At 48.0% G+C, this 21034-nt stretch overlaps 1 pseudogene; it reads right to left on the bottom strand.

Moving 5' to 3' along the window:
- Positions 1-21034, bottom strand: part of LOC144674280 (ornithine decarboxylase-like) — a 105699-nt pseudogene that overhangs the window by 46504 nt on the left and 38161 nt on the right.

The raw sequence follows: 21034 nt of genomic DNA, 5'->3' as shown, positions 1-21034 counted from the left end.
CTTCTTAAATGTTATGAGGGTTTTTATCTCTACCACCCTTTCAGGCAGTGAGTTCCAGATTCCCACCACCCTCTGGGTGAAAAAATTCTTCCTCACATCCCCTCTAAAACTCCTGCCCCTTACCTTAAATCTATGCCCCCTGGTTATTGATCCCTCCACCAAGAGGAAAAGTTCCTTCCTGCCTACCCTATCTATGCCCCTCATAACTTTATACACCTCAATCATGTCCCTCCTCAATCTCCTCTGCTCCGGGGAAAATAGCCCCAGTCAATCCAATCTATCCTCATAACTAAAACTCTCCAGCCCAGGCAACATCCTGGTAAATCTCCTCTGCACACTCTCTAGTGCAATCACATCCTTCCTATAATGTGGATTCCAGAACTGCATGCAATACTCTAACTGTGGCCTAACCAGCGTTTTATGCAGTTCCGGCATAACCTCCCTACTCTTATATTCTATGTCTTGGCTAATAAAGGCAAGTATCCCACATGCCTTCTTAGCCACTTTATCTACCTGTCCTACTATCTTAAGGGACAGGTGGACATGCACACCAAGGTCCCTCTGATCCTCCCAGGATCCTACCATTCATTGTGTATTCCCGTGCCTTGTTTGTCCTGCCCAAGTGCATCACCTCATATTTATCTGGATTAAATTCCATTTGCTACTGATCAGCCCATCTGACCAGCCTGTCTATATCCTCCTGTAATCTATGGCTATCCTCCTCACTATTTACCACCCCACCAATTTTCATGTCATCCGCAAACTTACTGATCAACCTGCCTACATTCAAGTCTAAATCGTTTATATATACCACAAACACCAAGGGACCCAACACCAATCGCTGTGGAACCCCACTGGACACAGGCATCCAGTCACAAAAACACCCCTCGACCATCGCCCTCTGCTTCCTGCCACTCAGCCAATCCTGGATCCAATTTGCCAAATTGCCTTGGATCCCAAGGGCTCTTACCTTCGTTATCACTTTCCCATGCGAGACCTTAATATAAGCCTTGCTGAAGTCCAAGTAGACTACGTCAAATGCATTGCCCTCATCTACACACCTTGTCACCTCTTCAAAAAATTCAATCAGACTGGTCAAACGTGACCTCCCCTTAACAAAACCATGCTGACTGTCCCTGATTAATCCCTGCCTCGCCACGTGTAGATTAATTCTGTCCCTCAGAATTGCTTCCAATAGCTTCCCCACCACTGAGGTTAGACTGACTGGCCTGTAGTTCCCTGGTTTATCCCTTCCTCCCTTCTTGAATAACAGTACCACATTGGCTGTCCTCCAGTCCTCTGGCATCTCTCCTGTGGCCAGAGAGGTATTGAAAATTATTGCCAGCGCCCCTGCTATCTCCTCCCTTGCCTCACTCAACAGCCTGGGATACATTTCATCCAGGCCTGGAATACATTTCATCCGGGTCTGGAGATTTATCTACTTTTAAGCCTACCAGACCACTTAAAACTTAATGGGCCCTACTCTTAGAACCCTTTCTATACTAATTTCCTTAAATATATCACAGTCGTTCTGCCTGATTTCCAGACCCACATTGTCCCTCTCACATGTGAGCACCGACACAAAGTATTCATTTAGAACACTACCTACGTCTTCCGGCTCCACACACAAATTACCACTATGGTCCTTAATGGGTCCTACTCTTTCCCTAGCTATCCTCTTTCTCTTAATGTACTTGTAAAATAACTTTGGATTTTCCTTTATTTTACCTGCCAATGTTTTTTCATGCCCCCTTTTTGCTCTCCTAATTTCCTTTTTAAGTTCCCCCCTACACATTCTATACTCCTCTAGGGCTTCCACTGTTTTGAGCCCTCGGTACCTGTTATAAATAATATGCTGGGCCAGAAGATTAAAGATTGTTGCTGAATATAGTTCTGCTGCCGATGATGGCCCACAGTGCCTCATGGGTGCTCACTTTTTATCTGCTAGCTCTGTTCTGTATCTATCCAATTTAGCACAATGTTAGTGCCACACAACACGATGAAAGCTGTTCACAGTGCGAAGATAAGTCTTCATCTCCACAAGGACTGAAGTGGTTGACTGCTACCAATACTACCATGGAAAGATGCAGCAGCGTCAGGGTAGACTGGTGAGGTCAGGGTCAAGTAAGTTTTTTGCTTCATGTTGGTTCCCTCACCATCTGCTGCAGGTCCAGACTGGCAAATATATCCTTCAGAACTGTGCCAGCTCGATCAGTAGTGGTGCAATTGAGCCATTCTTGATGATGGACATTGAGGCCACACTAAAGTACATTCTGTGCCCTTGCTACCCTTAGTGCTTCTTGTAAATGATGTTAAACAAGGAGCAGTACTGAATCATCAGCTGAGGGAGGCTAGTGGGTCGCAACCGGTAGAAAATTTTCTTGCCTAAATTTGACCTGGTGCTATGAGATTTCATCGGGTCCAGAGTCAACATTGAGTGCTTCCAGGATTACTGCCTCCCAACTGTATACAATTGTGTTGCCAACTCTGGTAATGCTGACGGAGGAGGTTGGGGCGTTGGTGAAAGGTATGATTCTGTGAGTATAATTATCCGGCTGTTGCTTGACAGATTTGTGGGATGGCTTTCCCAATTTTAGCACAAGTCCCCAAATGATAGCGAGGAATCATCATTACATAAAAATGTTGGAAATACTCAGCAGGGGATGCAGCAAATGCGAACGGATAAACAAAGTTACTTTTCAGGTCAAATAGGAAAGGTCATTGGCCTGAAACAATAACTCTGTTTCACTCCCTGCCTATGCTGACTGACCAGCTGAGTATTTCCAGCACTTCTTGTTTTTATTTCAGGTTTCCAGCATCTGCAGTATTTTATTTTTGTTTTAGCAAGGAGGACTTCAGAGGGCCAACTGGGCCGGGTGTGCTTTTGTCACATCCGAGTCCAATGCCTTTGTTGATGTTTGGTGGTTTGTGCAACAGTAATCAAGTGCCCTCATTTAATGTGACCCATCAAGCAAAGTGGTTCACCAAAGCAAAATACTGCAGATGCTGGAAACCTGAAATAAAAGTAAAAATGCTGGAACTACTCAACAGGTCAGGCAGCACCTGTGGAGAGAAACAGAGTGCAGACAAGCAGATTGCATAGTTCTTTTACTTGTTTGTGTTTCATAAAATTCTTCCCTATGTGTTCATATACATAAATTCCAAAAGCTAATAAACGAATATTAATACATCCTCAGTGGTGATTTTAATTCATTTACTCTACCTCTTCAAGTGTAATTTTGTCATCTCTAGAGCCAGGAAAACTGCCTCCAATATCAAGCATATACATGCGAAATCTGAGGTGAGTCTGTAAAATAGCAAGAAGAAATCCAATTTTGGCATAATGGTCGAGCATCACCAGCAGTAGTGTGGCTCCTCATTCAGTTTTTTACCATGGTACATGGGGTTGCCACAATACTCTTAGATCACCTTATACTCCAACCCTCATTTTCTCTGGAATTGGCAGGTGATTTTTGCAGCCGGATGCCCTCCCTGCTGTGAAAACCGTCCCGCATTTACCCAGGCTGGAATAAGCTGTTGTACTGTTATTACCTGTCTTTATCTTTGATGTAAAACTTACTGCTCTTTTGCAATCACCAAGTTCAGTAATATAAAACTGTTTAATATTTCACTTAAACCACCCAATGACATGCCAGATTTTAGTCCCTGTTATGCAGTATAAATCACATTCTAGAAGCTTCATATATTTTTGCAAAAACATTATTGAGAAAGGAGGGCCAGCCAGAAATTGCCCCAAAAAGAATAGCAATTCTATATGTATCACAGTATGTATCAACATAGAGTTAAAATTGTTGTGTGCAAAAATTTGTCATGAACATATTAATATGTCCCAATGAAATTCTTTGTCCCCTATTTTAACAAAAGCATCAGGGCCAGGATTTTTAGGATGGCACTGTTCCCCTTCCTGTTATCCAAGGAATCAGCAGCGAACAGATTGCCACTGACACTGGCTGTTCCGCAGCCCTCAACAGGGGCTGGGACTTCTGCCCCTCATTCCAGAGGGAGGCCTGCCTCAGAGAGCTGCTGGCCAATCTGATTGGCTGGTAGCTCTCTATAGTCCCAGCCAGAAGCTGCAATGGCCAGGAGTGGGACTGCAAGCAGTCCCCAGTGTCCAAGGCCTGGAAGTCCAGGACCAGGTAAATATGGAGGTCTCAGGGCAAGGAGGTGAGGTGAGGCCTGGTGGGGAGGGGTTGGGCGAAGAGGGGTTGGAGGTGGAAGAGTTGGTGGAGTGGCCGGGGTGGGGAGGAGATAGCAGGGGTCAGAACTGTTGGTGGGAGTTAGGTGGGGGGGGGGTTGGTCGAGGGCGGGGGAGGAGGGGCGAGGGCACGGGATGCCCCATTTTGAAAGAAGGTCTTTGATGGTGGTGGCACCCCTGTCCCTCCGCCCCTGCCTGCCCAAGGTCTGAGCAGAGTCACTCTTCGGGCTTCTCTCCACCCCTGAACTCCTCCCGCCAGCCTGAAAATTGAGGCTGGGCAGGAAATGGCTCTTTAGTGGTCATTAATTGGCCACTTCGGGGCCTTCAACTGGGCCAAGGGAAGGGGGACAGCCGAGGCATCGCCAGTCCCTGTGTAAAATTGCAGAGAGGTTGGGGCGGGCAAGAACCCAGTGGAAGGCCACCTGTTTAAAATAAATGTGTTGATCACTAATATCACACAATCTGCTTTTGTTCTCATCATAGATGTATTGGTGAAAATTTCCTCCTTTTAAAATTAAAGCTAAACTCTAAGTGAAAACATACCCCCATATCAAAGACTATGCGTGCATCCGCTATGGCATTAGCAAAAATCTTCGAATCAGCACAGCCACTTCCAACGTGAAAGCTGTGAAAAGGAGAGATATTATTCGACCGGAATTGATATATCTAGTGCATCGAAGGAATATTCATCCATTCATTTTCTACAAGTGTGCTCAGCGCCAGGGCATGGTTTGCTAGAAACCCATCGCCAATTAGATCATTTCTATCTTTAATGTAATTTGCACTTGCCAGCTGTACAACCTTTCAAACATGCCCAAATTTCTACAAATCAAAATGCAACACATTGTGCCTTGAGAACACAGTCCTGTTAGCACAATTGATGAACCCTTCTTACCCCCAACCACTGGGCCTCATGTCAGCAATGGAGGGCTGAATTTTCCTGACAGGGTCGGGAACCTGGGCCTGAATTTTGTGCACTTTGTGCACGCATGATCGGTGGGCCTGGAAGCAAATGTGATATCTGCTCCCGCCTGCAATCGCAAGCCGAACCCAATTTTATGCTGGCTGGCCAATTAAGGGCTGGCCAGTGTGAAATGCGCACTGACAATGGCTCAGTGCTGCTGGCAGGGGCGGGAACATGGCCGGTGCTGTGTCCTAAGGGGACCTGGAGTGGAGTTTGGAAACAGCACAAGCAGATCCCTGAAGGCTGCCAGGAGTTGGTGAGGAGCCTCAGGGAACTGTTCAAGAGAAACTTGAAGCATTTTGAATTGGCAGGAGTTATGGCCTCATCAGCCGCTGGGCACACCAGGCGGGAGGGAAATGCCAGTGGGCACTCTGGCCCCCGCTTCCCTTATGAGTGCCTGCGTGCTCTCTGTAGGGGGTGGTGGTGTGTGTCAGCTTCACCTCTGACTTCTGAGCGGTCTAAATCACTCCCACTCCCTGGGTTCTAGACCTTGGACTTATTTGGGTGTTGTGACAAAATGCAGCAGACAACTGGTTTTGGTGCAAGAAAAGAAACTGGGTTTATTGAAGTCATAAATGAACTTATAACATTAGGATTACGCTGAGATTATACAGACCTACAAAGTACACTTAGTTAAGAATGGGGAACACACGGCATAACAAGGGAAAATCACGCTACTAATCCCCTTACCCTTGTCCCACCCCCAAAACCTAACTCAATTGAACTAGGAGAGGTCAGGGATCATGTCACCAACCAGGGTTCCTTGACAGTTCGAAATCCAGCCAGGTAAGCTGGTTGCAGTTTTGGGGTACGCTCTTTGTGTCCTCTGGGGCCTGCCATCCCCACGTGGTCCTGGTCTGTGGAATCTGCGAAGGTTCTTCAGTTGGGTGGAGGGCTGTGGGTGGTCGATCTTCGTGGAGAGCTGTGGTTGCGGCCTTGTTGTCTTCGGTTGAGCCTGCCACCCTGTGCCCCTTGCTGTGACGTTGCCTGCGGGCCTGCAAACCTCCAGATCTCCCTCCTCCGCTTGGCTCAGCTCCCTGCTTAAACTCTGCTCAAACCGCTCCAAAAACTGCTCACCCTTCAAAACTGCTCACCCTCCTCCCCTTTCGTAACTGGAGGCCCGGTTATACTGTTTTTTTCGAATTTCTTATCTGAAACCAAATCAAGGTTGGTTCTTTGTCTGATTTGGGCTTCTTCAGGTGATTGTTGTCTCGTTGTTTTTAATGGGCTCGCATGATGTTTATCGTTGTCTTCCTGCCCCTGTAACTAGTTTTGAACTTAAAGCCATTGTATGTGTGGAGTATTGATAGGTTCGCATAATTGCATTGATTGTTGCCTTCTTGCCTTAGTTAGTAGCAATTATTTATGCACGATTTTGATGGGCTTTAGTTTCGTGTAAGGTGAAATCTTTCTCTGGGTTGATTGTTTTAAAGGGAAGAATGCGTATTCTGTCTCCTCTTGTCCTAGCCTCCTGTCTACAGGGTTCTACACTTAACTCAGCAGTTGGATCCTCTGCCATAAAAGTCCAAAAGTCATATCCTTGTTGATGATATGAAAAATGTGGGAATTTTGGGAACCCTTCATCTCCTGGAGGCAGCGGTTGCCTGGTGTGAGATCCTCATGCCGCGGGATGGCAAGAGGAGGCCACCCCACCAGACGAAGAAGTTCTGGACGGTGGTGGCTGCCCAGGTGAATGGTGTGCCGCACATGGATCCAGTCCCGGAAAAGGTTCAATCATCTTCCGCAAGGGTGAGTACTGACTTGGCGTGGAACTGGGTATAGATGTCTTGGAGGGTGGCTGTTCTTCATGGCGTTCAGGGGAGTGAGATGCAGAGGGCCAAATAGCACATATCCCTGTGCCGGCCAAGGCTCAGAGATGTGCCTGCTTGGCTTGGCTATGTACAAAGGTGAGCTGTGCCAATCTGGCGGGCACCTCAATCTGGGTGTCCTGGGTGGGGGATGGGCGAAACTGGTATGGTGTTGCAGGTAGAGGGTGGACTAATGAAAGCACTTTTGTCTGTACAGGAGAAGAGAAGCCATAATGTGTAGGAGCGCACACGAACAGGTGGTGGTATGGCCAACCTCCTGATCCTTTCAAAGCTTGAGATGGATGCCTTCGACATGGAATGTAAGCGTGGAGCAAGGGCCACAGGTCAGAGAGGAGTCTTAGAGAAAGGTAACAGCCCAGTGGACAGGTGAGAGACTGGGGGCGTGTGTAAGAAATGTAGGGTCATGGCATCCCCAATGAGATGTTCAAATCAAGAGACCCATTGCTCGTCCAATCACAATGCCTCAGTGAGGCAGTCGTCCATTGCGACAAGCAATCATCATGCATGCACAGTCACTTTGTTATGATGTTATCAACTGACTTATTCTCTTCCTCCTTCAGATGCACCATCCTCACAATGCCTGAAAGACCCCGAGGACCCTCCCTTGACACCCACAGAGCAGCCATGGACAGAAGCATCTGAATCACATCCTCTCTCCAAACCAAGCACTGGCGGTATGTCGGTGGGAAATAGCGCTTCGGCTCAGGTGGTATTGCACAGTGGTGAGGGCACATCAGACTCGCATGAGGAGTAGGTGGAGGCAGAGAGTGCCCAGGGTGCCAGCAGCTGGAGGATTGCTGGAGACCAGGAGCATGCTGAGTTCGAGGCAGATGATGAGCCTCTGGAGTCGTCCATCAGGTGGCAGATGCTGGATGTCCAGCGGGGTCCGCGTGACGATCTGGCAGAGATCCCTGAGGGTCTTCGTGCCATGGTCTAGGTCTTGGGGGGTCCATGAGGAGTGTGAGCACTGCATTGACCCGGAGCTCCAAGTGCACACCCTCCTCCGTCGAGAGAGTGGTGACTCTCATGGAGAGGCAGCTCCAGAAACAGAATCAGGGGTTTCTAGGGTTATGCTTGGACCTGCAAGCCCAAACATTGGCAGTGACCTCAGGTGGTCAGTGCCAGTGTGAGAGATGGATGAGGCACCTAGTCACTCTGCTAGGTGCTTGCCCATCAATGGTGAGCAGAGAGGTCCAAGCCAATCTTGCACTGCTGAACGAGCTGCATGTCGCATTTGCAGCCCTCTCAGGGCACTCCAGATGAAGGCAGCATTTCCTTCCCCCTTCTGCCCTTGCTCATTGTATCTGATGAGGCCGCCACAACTGAAGAGTGCCCAACTATGGCACTGGATGCTCCCTCCCAGGCAATGCCTGCACAGGCTCTACCAACCAGAGGACAGCCACCAAGGTCTTCAAGGCTGACAGGACATCGCAGTTAGCAGGCTGCCTCTAATGCCGCTGCCAGCGAGGGGGGTGGCACCAAGACACAGCACTTGCAAACGGAAGTTTAAGGCGCTGTAAACACAAGAGGGGTTGTCACGGATGATATAACTTTAGTTCAAACATCTACTATGTACCAGTTGTGTTAACAGGACCACCATATAAAGGTCTCCTTATGTGCCATGGCCTGAATGTGCTTCATATTTTTCATAGGTGATGGGCACGGGAGTGGCTTGTGACAAATGGGAAGGGCTGCAAACATTATTTCAGAGGTCTTTGCTTGACATAAGGGTGACGGGATGCCCTGATCAGGAATGTTCAGTAAGGTGGTGTCACCCTTACCCTCGCTTTCAAGCCATGCCTTGGATGCCCAGCTGAAAGAACGGAGAATCAAGGCCTTGAGGTGGTTTTCAGACAGTTCATTTCATTTACTGTGTTTTTTGGAGGACTCTTTGGGTTACAGGCTTTCTTGGAGGCTTTCTGCCAAGTGTCCCCTTCAATGCACTATTTTGTGCCATCTGTATTCCAGCAAATGGGGATTGTCTACTCTGCTGGAGGGACCTCATCTGAAGAGGAGAAGGCCAGAAGGTAGAAGGCACCTGTCCACAGGCAGTGTCCCAGAGTGCAACCTATGGGAAGAGAGGTACAGCCAGAGAGGGTGCAAGGCCAGCAGGAAGTGCAAGGTAGAAGGGTCCACAGGAGATGCCATTATCCTGCAGCCAGAGTCTACAGGCAGCGCTCTAGCTACCTGGACATGTCTGAGGCCCAGAGCCGAAAGAGGCTCTGCCTCGCTAGGGACACTGTGACCTCCTTTGCCATATAATTGGCCCAGAGATTGCCTCAAGCTATATCGGTGGCCATCCTATGCCAGAAGCTCTTAAGGTTACAGTGCCCCTGAACTTATTCACCTCCGGTTCTTTCCAAGGGTCAGTGGGAGATCCATGTGGTGTTCCCAAAACTGAGGCCCACAACTGCGTCAAGCTGGTCACTGACACTCTGTTCAGATGGGTCAGTAACTTTATTCATTTCCAGAATGATGAAGCCAGCCAGGCACGATGACATTGGGACATCCGCTTGATGAATTCTCATGCGATTTCATGTGAATTTGGGATCACTGCTTGCCTACTCCAAAGGCATGAAATTCTGGCTCCGTTTCAAGTCCATTTCCAGATCCCAACCTCGCTCGAGCTTGTTGTTCAAAATCGAACTGAATTTTGAAGGAGACACCCAATCATTGGCTCGCCTCCACGATTAAACTTGGCAGTACAGGAGGTGGGAGTTAGATGTGGCAGGTCCCATTTAAAGGGTGATTATCTGCCATCAATGTGATTGCAAGCAGACTGTCTAATAACTGAGTGCGCAATAGTTCTGTGCAGTGACGTGGTAGGCAGTCATGGAAGGGTGGCTACAGGATTCAGCAACGCCTCCCTGGAGTTTGTGTTAGAGGGAAGGACAGCCTGGAAAAACATTTTATTTCCAGGGAGTGAGAGGGGAGACCAGCCACTAGGCTAAGCAGGCATGACTGAAGGTCACTGGAGAGTGAAGCAGCCACAATGTGTGAACAGGACCTGGGTCTACTGGACGAAGCCTTTCAACAAGTTTCTGAGGCCTGGCAGGGTGAGTAAGATGCATTACCAGGCTGGTAGCCATGAATTAATTACCTGATATGCACACCTCCAGGCAGGCACTGCTCAGGAAAGCTGAGGACATATAGGCCCTGGCCGACTCCTCACCTGAGGGAAGGATTTTGAGTTATTCCCATGGACAGTAAATTTCCAGGATCAGTACAAGAGAATATGCCTCATGATGTTCAGCGAGGAACTATCACAGTTGATCACTCTTGATCTTCACCTTGCTAGGTAAAAAAAGATCTCACAATGTCTATGAGAGGAGTCGTTCTGAGAGTGGAGTGGCCAACTTCACAGCATTGATGTTAATGGAGGAGGATGTTGATATTGGCAGGATGGCTGCAGGGCAAGGCAGTTGCTGAGGATGAGATGAATATCTGGCAGAGAGGGTGAGAGCATCTTGTCATGTCCATGCAAGCAACTTGGAGCAGCTTCCTCATTTGTGTGATCATTTTCAGTGAATCACAGTTGATGGACTGCAAGATGCCTGATGAAGGAATTACTGACAGATGGGAGGTTAAATAACTGAAGTTTTCTCTCTTCCACAGGGCCAGAAGGTTATTGTGATAGCTGCAGCAACTTCAGAGGATGACTTGCACTCTGAGGATCACCCTTCACCAGTACAGATACTCATGTCTTGATAGGGCCTCAGGTCCATTCAGTATGAGTAGCACAAGGTGAGCACCATGACACGTGAGTGGGAGCGGGTGTGGAGGGAGCGGCAGCTGTGTACAGTCCCCATCAGAGGATGGAGGATAGCTCCAGCCATGCTCATTTGGTTGGAGATGCTGGGCCTCGGGGGTTATATACAAAGCGGGTGCATGTGGAGCAGCAAAGGGAGATGTGTAGCCATCTGACAGAGTTCCCTGAGGCAGTGCAGACCTTTAGGCAGACAATAGAAGAGTCCATTCATATCATGAGCACTGCAATGTCTCAGGCATATGTGCGCTTGAATTCTTCCACTGAAAGAGTGGTGACCCTTACAGGCAGTCATATGCAGCAGCCCACCAAATGGATGTAGGAGCAATGAACTGGCATGAGCCAAATGTATGATACATTCTGCAGCATTGACTGGTCCGTTGTAATGATGATGCATGGAAGGATAGACGGGCAACACGGTGCTCTCCTGTCCCTGGTCAGTGTGCATGTGCAGGTGGACCATGAAAGGGCTGAAGCAGGCAGGCATGATGTCACTGGTACCACTCCTGAAGGAGCTGCATCTTCTGATGCTGCCTCCTTGGCCCATCTGGACGAGACACACGCGATGCCTCAAGCCCTCATGACTGAGGCTGCCCCTACACAGATGCAGTGGTGGAATCACTTTAGGGTCAACTTGGATGCAGCCATGTTGAAGGAGTGGAACCCCCTCCTGGTGATAAATATATTGGGCTGCTGCCCCAGAGCCTTGATGATTGCACCCATGTGGCCAATCGCACCCTGCACCGGTAGGAATCCTGCCAAAGCAACAAATTACATGGCGCTCTGTGTCTGACTGGCCACATCTGTGGTGAATGCGTTGCCGTCTGAGTCCCTCTCATTCATAGTACCAATCATTTGAGTGATGTTGCTGTGGATGACTGATTATGATATCTCACACAGGTCTCCAACGGAGTCCTGAAGCAAGCCAGACAATAGAATATTAAAGGCCACTGTCATCATGACAGCTACGGTATTGGGTGTCCACCTACTTCTTGCAGGAGAGCGCACGGATCAACCACCAACTGCCTCATAAGCCACAGTCGGTGGCGGCAAAGCTGCTCAGAAATGTTAAAAGCTGAGCCTTTGTTGGTACACTGTTCTGGCCCCTCCTCCCCATTGCCTAGCGACTCTGCATCTCTGTGCATCAGGGGGCTGCCTTTGTTGTTGGGGTCACTCCTGGTCATCACTGCTCCAGCCCACCTCTGACCATGTGGCCCTGAAATCCAGGCTCTATTATAACCACTTCAGATGCAAGGTTTTTCTGCAGTGACTCAGAATGACCCATCCTCGAAAACCCTTCTCTCACTTTTATTCATTTATGGGATGTGGGCATCTCTGGCTAGGCCAGCATTTGTTGTCCATTCCTAATTGCCCTTGAGAAGGTGGTGGTGAGCTGCCTTCTTGAACCGCTGTAGTCCATGTGGTGTAGGTACACCCGCAGTGCTGTTAGGAAGGGAGTTCCAGGATTTTGACCCAGTGACACTGAAAGAACAGTGATATATTTCCATGTCAGGATGGTGAGTGGCTTGGAGGGAACTTCCAGGTGGTGGTGTTCCCATGTATCTGCTGCCCTTGTCCTTCTAGATATTAGTGGTCGTGGGTTTGGCACTTTCAGCACGCACAATCCAAAAGATCTGCTTCCTTCTCCTTGCTAATTGCCCTTTTACACAAAGGATTGAATGGCTACCACCTTAGTCAATGACTTGCCACTGTGCAGCCATCTCAGCTGTTTGGATGAGGTGCCTATACAGTGTGGGGACCATGCACCTCTGACAAAATTATACTTCTATAGCAAAACACCTCTTAAATGTCAACTTAATCACCTTCATTGCCCGTCCATTGCTTCTGGGTGGGAGGCTATAAGCCCCAGTAAGTGGCCTCTGGAAAAGTTTCTTGGAAGCGGCAGCATGTCGGGCAATCAGCTCTCCAGTTTCTTGCACAAAATAGCAGGCATGGCCGCCTCCGAACCCACTCACATGGCAAGATTCAGCCCAGAGTCTCACCAAATTGACACTTGTATTCTCCTGCACTCATAGGTCACATGATTGGCCGTACACACAGAAAATGATGCTGTAACCAGACCCAGACCCAAGAATGTACATTTCACATGCAAATAGTCAAGACTCAGGTTAAAATATTAAAATGTGCAATTGCCCTAAAAAACTACTCAGAGCTTGAGGAGTTTTTGTTTGAACACACTAGGCAAAAAAGCAGATGCCATTGTGTCATTTGAGCATGACATCATTGTGCACCATGTTAACCTTCTTTTGGAGCAGCAGTGATCTTCCTATAAATTGCCGACTGGAAAAATAACAATGATAAAACTCTTGCCTAATGTGCATAAAATCTGTGGTGGTAATTACTGAGTTGCATTAAGTGGTCGAATTAGCAAATAAAATATCTCAATACAAATGTTGTAAGCTGACTTTAACAAGGAAGTATTTTCCTATTTAACCCCGAGGATGTCCAAATTCAAGGCCCTTGCACATTCCATCAGCTGAGAACGCTCACTAATAGACGCTCCAAACCATAGAACCATAGAAAAGTTACAGCATCAAAGGAGACCATTCGGCCTATCTTGTCCATGCCAGCCCGAGGACACCCAAGTGCCCTTTCTAATCCCACCTTCCTGCACCCGGCCCATAGCCCTGCAGCTTACAGCACTTAAGGTGCAGATCTAGGTACTATTTAAAAGAGTTTAGATTTTCTGCCTCTACCATCAACTTGGGCAGCGAATTCCAGACACCCACAACCCTCTGCGTAAAAAAAGTTCTTCCTTATGTCCCCCCTACACCTTCTGCCACTTATCTTCAATCTATGTCCCCTGGTTCTAAAATTCTCCACCAAGGGAAACAATTTTATCCTGTCCACTCTATCTATTCCCCTCATAATTTTGTACACCTCAATCAAGTCACCTCTCAGCCTTCTTTGTTCTAAGGAAAATAACCCCAACCTATCCAATCTCTCCTCATAGCTACACTTTTCTAATCCTGGCAACATTCTTGTAAACCTCCTCTGCACTCTCTCTCCAGAGCTATTACGTCCTTCCTGTAATGTGGTGACCAGAACTGCACACAATACTCCAGTTGTGGCCTCACCAGTGTTTTATACAATTCCAACATTATAACCTTACTTTTATATTCTATACCTCTGCCAATGAAGGAGAGCATTCCATATGCCTTCTTTACAACCTTGTCTACTTGAACTGCGGCCTTCAGAGACCTGTGTACTGTACGCCAAGATCTCTCACTTCATCTACCCTCTTAGTATATTCCCATTTATTGTGTAATCCCTATAACTGTTTGACCTCCCTAAATGTATGACCTCACACTTCTCTATGTTAAAATCCATCTGCCACTTTACCGCCCACCCCACCAACCCATCTATATCGTTTTGGAGATTATGGCTATCCTCTACACTATCCACTACTCAGCCAATCTTTGTGTCATCTGTAAATTTCCCAATCGTGCCCCCCATGTTCACGTCCAAATCGTTAATATATAACACAAACAGCAAGGGTCCCAACACCGAGCCCTGTGGAGCACCACTTGAGACAACTTTCCATTCGCAAGGGCATCCATTGACCATTATCCTTTGTTTCCTGTTACAAAGCCAACCTTTAATCCAGTTTGCCACATTACCCTGAATCCCATGGGCTTTTACTTTCCTGACCAATCTGCCATATGGGACCTTGTCAAATGCCTTGCTAAAATCCATGTACACAACATCCACTGCACTACCTTCATCAACTCTTCTTGTCACTTCCTCAAAGAATTCAATCAAATTTGTGAGGCAAGACCTTCCTTTAACAAATCCATGCTGACCATCCCTGACTAGTCCATGCCTTTCCACATGACAGTTAATCCTATCTCTCAGGATTGATTCTACTAATTTGCTCACCACCGATGTAAGACTAACTGGCCTATAATTATTTGGCATTTCCTTTGATCCCTTTTTAAACAATGGAACTACATTTGCATTTCTCCAGTCCTCCGGTACCTCCCCTGTATCTAGTGAAGATTGGAAAATCATTCTCTGAGCATCTGCTATCTCCTCCCTGACTTCCTTCAGCAGCCTCGGAAACAATCCATCTGGCCCTGGTGACTTATCAACTTTCAAGGATTTCAACCCTTCGAGTACTTCTTCTCTCTTTATGACTATCCCATCCAATATCTCGCAGTGTTCCTCCTGGACTACTATATCTACATCCTCCCTTTCCTTTGTAAACATGGAGACAAAATATTCATTCAAAACCCTTCCCACAGCCTTTGCATCTACACACAAGTTTCCTGCTTCATCTCTGATAGGTCCCACTTTTTCCTAAACTAACCTTTTAGCACTAATGTATTGGTAAAACATCTTTGGGTTATCTTTAACCTTACTTGCTAATCTTTTTTCATGCCCTCTCTTTGATTTCCTAATTTCCTTTTTTATTTCGTCCCTGCACTTCCTATATTCATCTAGGCTATCTGCAGTGCTTAGTTCTTTGTGCCTATTGTACGCTTTCTTTTTCTGTTTGATCTTCCCCTGTATTCCTCTAGACAACCATGGGGTTCTAGATTTGGCAGTACCACTCTTATTTTTGTAGGGAACATGTCTACTTTGTACAATTAGGATCTCACTTTTTAGTGCTTCCTACTGATTTTCCACTGTTTTATCCTCCAGCAGTGCTATCCTGTCCACCTCAGCCAAGTCCCTTCTCATTTCTGCAAAATTTGCTTTCCCCCAGTTCAAGACTTTTACTCCTGTCCTTTTATCTCTGTCCTTTTCCATGGTAATGCTAAATCTAATTGAATTGTGATCACTGTCCCCGATATGGTCGCCAACTGTCACTTCACCCACTTGCCCTTCTTCATTCCCCAAGACTAGGTCTAGAATTGCATTTCCTCTCATTGGGTTTGTCACTGATTGGTTGAAAAAATTTTCTTGGACACACTGCATGAATTTTTCTCCCTCAGTGCCCTTTATATTGTTTGAATCCCAGTTGATATTAGGATAGTTGAAGTCTCCTACTATTATTGCCCTCTTGTTCTTACAAGCAGAAATTTGCCTACATATTTGTTCTTCTATCTCCATTTCACTAGTAGTATACTCCCAGTAGTGTGAGTGCCCTTTTTTTATTTCTAAGCTCAATCCATAAAGCCTCGTGTGTTGACCCATTTAGTATATCATCCCTCCTCACAACTGGAATTGATTCTTTAACCATTAGTGCTACCCCCCCCAACCTCTTTTTTTATCTCCTACTCTATCATGTCTGAAGACTCTCTAACCAGGGATATTTAGCTGCCAGTTTTGTCCCTCCTTTAGCCAGGTCTCCGTTATAGCAATGACATCCTGCTGCCATGTGTCTACCTGTGCCCTTAACTCATCTACCTTGTTTGTAATACTCCTTGCATTGAAGTATAAACAGTTTAACCCCCTCAATTTCCCTTGCTGGACACTTTGTAAACCTTGCTTCTCCTGTAACTCCATGTCTATCACAACGTCCCTAGCTAATGTTCTACCTCCATTTGTCTGATCTGAATCTGACCTATCTGATCCTACTCCTGGGATCCCCCTGACACACTAGTTTAAATACTCCCCAACAGAACTAGTGAAAGCCCCCAAGCAAAGGATACTGGTCCCAGCTCTGCCTGGATGCAGCCCATCCGGTTTGTACAGGTCCCACCTTCCCCAGAACCGGTCCCAGTGCCTCAAGAATCTGAATCCCTCCCGGCTACACCATCTCCCCAGCCACGTGTTCATTTGGTCTATCCTCTTATTCCTGCTCTCGCTAGCATGTGGAACTGGGAGTAATCCTGAGATTACTACATTTGAGGTCCTGCATTTTAATTTATCTCCTAACTTCCTGTACTGAGCTTGGAGGTCCTCATGCCTTAGTTTACCTATGTTGTTGGTACCAATGTGTACCACGACTACAGACTGTTTACCTTCCCTCCCCAGAATGTCCTGCAGCCGCTCCGTGACATCCTGAACCCTGGCACCAGGGAGGCAACATACCATCCTTGATTCACGTTTGCGGCCACAGAAGTGTCTGTCTGTGCTCCTAACCATTGAATCCCCTATCACTATAGCCCTGCCACTTGTTTTCCTCCCGCCCCTCTGAGCAGCAGAGCCACCCATGGTGCCGTGAACTTGGATGTTGCTGCTTTCCACTGAGAGGCCATCCCCCCCCCCTCACTCAAGGACAACTGGGATGTCGAGTCATTTGTGGTGATGCGAAGAGGGCTTGCGCAGGCTCTGCTCCCCTTAGGACAAGTTCCCATCACCACCATTGCTCCGCCCTTTTACTATTTTGACACCTATAGATTCTCTTTTAGGTTGGCAGCCAGTCTCATCACATATCTTCTCTTTGCTGCTCTGATAACTTTTTCACTTCCATTTGCACTTTCTACATTCAATGATCATGGAATACCACATTTGACGTCATCATCCCAACTTAGGGAGGGAGTAGAACAATCAAACCGAACTTCCCCTCCCGAAAGTAGGCTTTCCATTTGGACTTTGATGGGGGTGGTCGTGGGGGGCAATATCTGATCAATTCACACTCACTGTTCAGGTTCAAAAGGCAAGAATGGCAATTTGGGAGATACCAGAAGAAATGGCTGTCGATGAAACCATAACTATATGAGTCACTACTTTCAGGAAAGGAAGGATGAGGGGAAAATTAGATACAGGATGATATTCTACATGATACCATAATTTGCAATTACCTAAAGCCCTTAAAACAGCAAATATCCCAAAGTACGTCAAACAGTGGAAAATGGATACAAAGTAATAATGAAAGATAAAAGCAAAATACTGCGGATGCTGGAAATCTGAAACAAAAACAAAAATTGCTGGAAAAACTCAGCAGGTCTGACAGTGTCTGTGGTGAGAAAGACAGAATTAACGTTTCAAGTCCGTATGATTCTTCATCAGAACCCATCAGAATAATGAAAGAGTTTGGAGAAATGACAAGAAATAAGGTGGCTTTAAAGACAGGAGAAAAATAGTGAGGCAGAGAGGTTTAGAGAATGAGCTGCAGAAAATTGAGGGAATTAGACGGCTGAAGTTTTCTGCCACCAGAAACGGAGGCCAGAGAGGGAAGGGTGCACAGGAGATCCGAGTTGAAGAAGTGAGAGTCGGGATGTAGAACGAGATATAGGCCAGAATTTTTCACTCGGTGTGCGGGCACATGCCTGACACGCTCGAGTGTAAAACAGCACGCGATGACGTTGGGCAAGCATTTCGACGTCATCACACACTTGGGTGATATTTTGCTCAGTGGGCTGCAGGAGCCGGAGCCGCACCCACCATCAATTACAAGGCCAGGTAAGGCCATTAAAAAGGCAATTAAGCTGTATTTTACATTGTCCGTGTGATTTCACGCTCGTCGCATGGGCAAAATGGGCAGGCAGGCAGACGACAATTTCAAAAACCTTATCCAAGATCGGGATAAAAAGGGTCAGCAGCATTGCCAGTGTCAGTAGTGGGGAGTTTTGGAGATAGTTTGCTGCTGGTTGCTTATTGGTACTGGGCAGCCTCGTCTCTGTTCGGGGCTTCATTCTTAGCATTTCCAGGCTTCAGGACTTATTGGTATCTGCAAGGCCCCCGGAGGATTCAAACCAGGAGACACTTCAGGTGTCAGACAGCCTTCCGTTACCCTGGTAATGGGGATTGTGGTCTCCATTGTGGCACCTCTGAGGTGGAAGAAGAGGGGGTTGCAGAAGGGAGAGGAGGCCGGGTGTCCCAATGCAGCTTCCAGGGGAGGGATCTGTGGGAGGAAAGGTGCAGGCAAAAGGGATGCAGGGTCAGCAGGAAGTCCAGGGCAGATGGGGCTGCAGAAGAAGCCACTATCCTGTTGCCAGGGTTTACAGGCGGCAATGCAGCTACCTCAATATGTCTGAGGTGCAATGCGGAAGGAGACTTTGCCTCTTAACTGAGACAGTGGCCTCCATTTGTCAGAGGATTGGGCCTGTGATCAGCTCTGACTGTTTGGGTGGACACTCCATGCCAATGGCTCTGAATGCCACAGTGGCCCTCAACTTCTATGCCTCTGGCTCTTTCCAAGGCTCAGCGGGAGATCTTTGCAGAATGTCCCAGTCAGCTGTCCGCAGTTGTGTCAAGCTGGTGACAGAAGCTCTGTTCAGGCAGATAGTGACCTTTATTCTTTACCATATGGATGAGGCCAGCCAGGCTGAGCGAGCCAGAGGCTTTGCAGCGATGGCTGGGTTCACCCACGTCCAGGGTGCCATCGACTGCACACATGTGGCCATCAAGGCACCAGCAGGTCAGTCGGGTGCCTTTGTCAACAGGAAGGGTTTCCATTCCATGAACATGCAGATAGTGTGTGATCACAGGATGCAGATTCTGCAAGTCTGTGCAAGGTACCCAGGTAGCTCCCATGATGCCTACATCCTCAGACACTCCCAGGTGTCGGTGCTCTTCAGTGCTCCAGCCTGACTGGATGGATGGTGATGGGTGATAAGAGCATCCATTGAAGTGGTGGCTTAAGACGCCTCTCCACCACCCACGAACAGAGGCAGAGCAGTGTTACAATACAAGTCACGCCTCCACAAGGGCGGTGATAGAGGGAACCATAGGTCTTCTCAAGATGCGCTTCCGATGCCTGGACCATTCAGCATTATAATACCTCCCAGAGCGGATGTCACTGATAGTGGTTGCATCCTGCGCTCTTCACAATCTGGCATTGCCAAGGGGGGACCCACTAGAGGAAGAGGATCTTGACGCAGCTGCACAGACCACAGGTGAATCCAGTGGTGAGTCAGAAGAGGAGCACGGTGAGGAGAACGCTGAGGGTGTGGAGGCAGACCTCGGTAACCTCCAGGGAGGCAGGGACGCCTTGATCCAACACTCCTTAAGTTAGGCTGCCAAAGATTTGCTTCCACCTCATGCCAGCACTATAGCCTTCATCCCGGATGTCTGAAATGACCCTTTCACCCAAAGTCCACTCAGTGCCTGTGCAATAAAGTTTAGAGCCACTCACATCCAGTATTACATACTGGTGTACCCTGTACCAGAAAGAAAAAAGGTGAAGCATGCTCAGGCCATCAGAACCAAAGCAAATTTAATGTTATTGTCACATTGAAAGCATAATGACATTACCATTACTGGTGTTGATTTCCACACCAGCAGACATATAAACCAAACATAAATGAACAGAAAATCACCTCTGAACTGTTCCTCTTGTGCTCATGGTGCCTTTAACTTATGTTTCTGAGTGCTACGTCTTGGTGCTCCTCCCTCGCTGGCACCAGCATTGGAGACAGCCTGCTGACTCTGCTGTCTTGTTGCCCTTGATGACCTTGGCGGTCATCCTCTGGCCAATGGATCCTGCGCTGGCCCCACCTGGGTGGGAGGGGCCAGTGCCAAGGCTGGCATCTTCCCAGTCGCTGAAGACTCATCAGATGCGACGGTCACTGGCAGATGGGTGGAGGAGCTGCTGCCGTCATCTGGAGCATCCTGAGTGGAGCCTGCTAAGACGACAGGCAGCTCGTTCACCAACGTGAGGTCACTCTGGACCTCCCTGCTCGCCATTGATGGACGGGCACCTAGCTGGGATACTGGGCGCCTCATCCATCTCCAACACTGGCACTAACCACCTGAGGTCATTGTGTAAGGGCTTGCAGGTCCGAGTGCATCCCCAGGAACCCTTGATTCTGTTCCTGGAGCTGCCTCCTCCATGAGAGTCACCACTCTTTCAATGGAGGAGGCAGTGTGCTTGGCCACGAGGGTCAACACGGTGTTCATGCTCCACATGGACTCCTCCACAACAGAGGCCAAGGCACGCAGACCCTCATGGATCTCTGCCAGATCCTCCTGCTGGATTTCCAGCATCTGCAGCCTAATGGATGACTCCAGAGGCGCATCATCTGCCTTCGACTAAGCATCATCCTGGTTCCCAGCAATCCTCCGACTGCCAGTGCCCTGGGCACTCTCTGCCTTCGCCTGCACCTCGAGCGAGTGTGAAGTGCCCTCACCAATGTGCACTGACATTCTAGCTGCTGATCTAGCTGGTGGTGCTGGTATCTGTGATGGTGCTTGGTTCAGAGATTGGGTCTGACGCAGGTGCAAATGAAGCCTGGTGGTCCTCCGGCGTCAGGGGTGGCCCTTCAGGGTCCAGAGAGCAAGTCCGTGCTGGTGAATCTAAAAGGGAGAACCAGGACATGTAATTAATTAAAGTTATCATACCGTCAATACGCATGCCAGGCGCCCTGGTGAGACAATGGAGATGTGCATCATGGTGCCATTGTTTT

Source organism: Cetorhinus maximus, chromosome 3 (assembly GCF_964194155.1).
Source record: "Cetorhinus maximus chromosome 3, sCetMax3.hap1.1, whole genome shotgun sequence".
NCBI lineage: Eukaryota > Metazoa > Chordata > Chondrichthyes > Lamniformes > Cetorhinidae > Cetorhinus > Cetorhinus maximus.
This window is presented reverse-complemented; position numbering and strand designations above follow the sequence as displayed.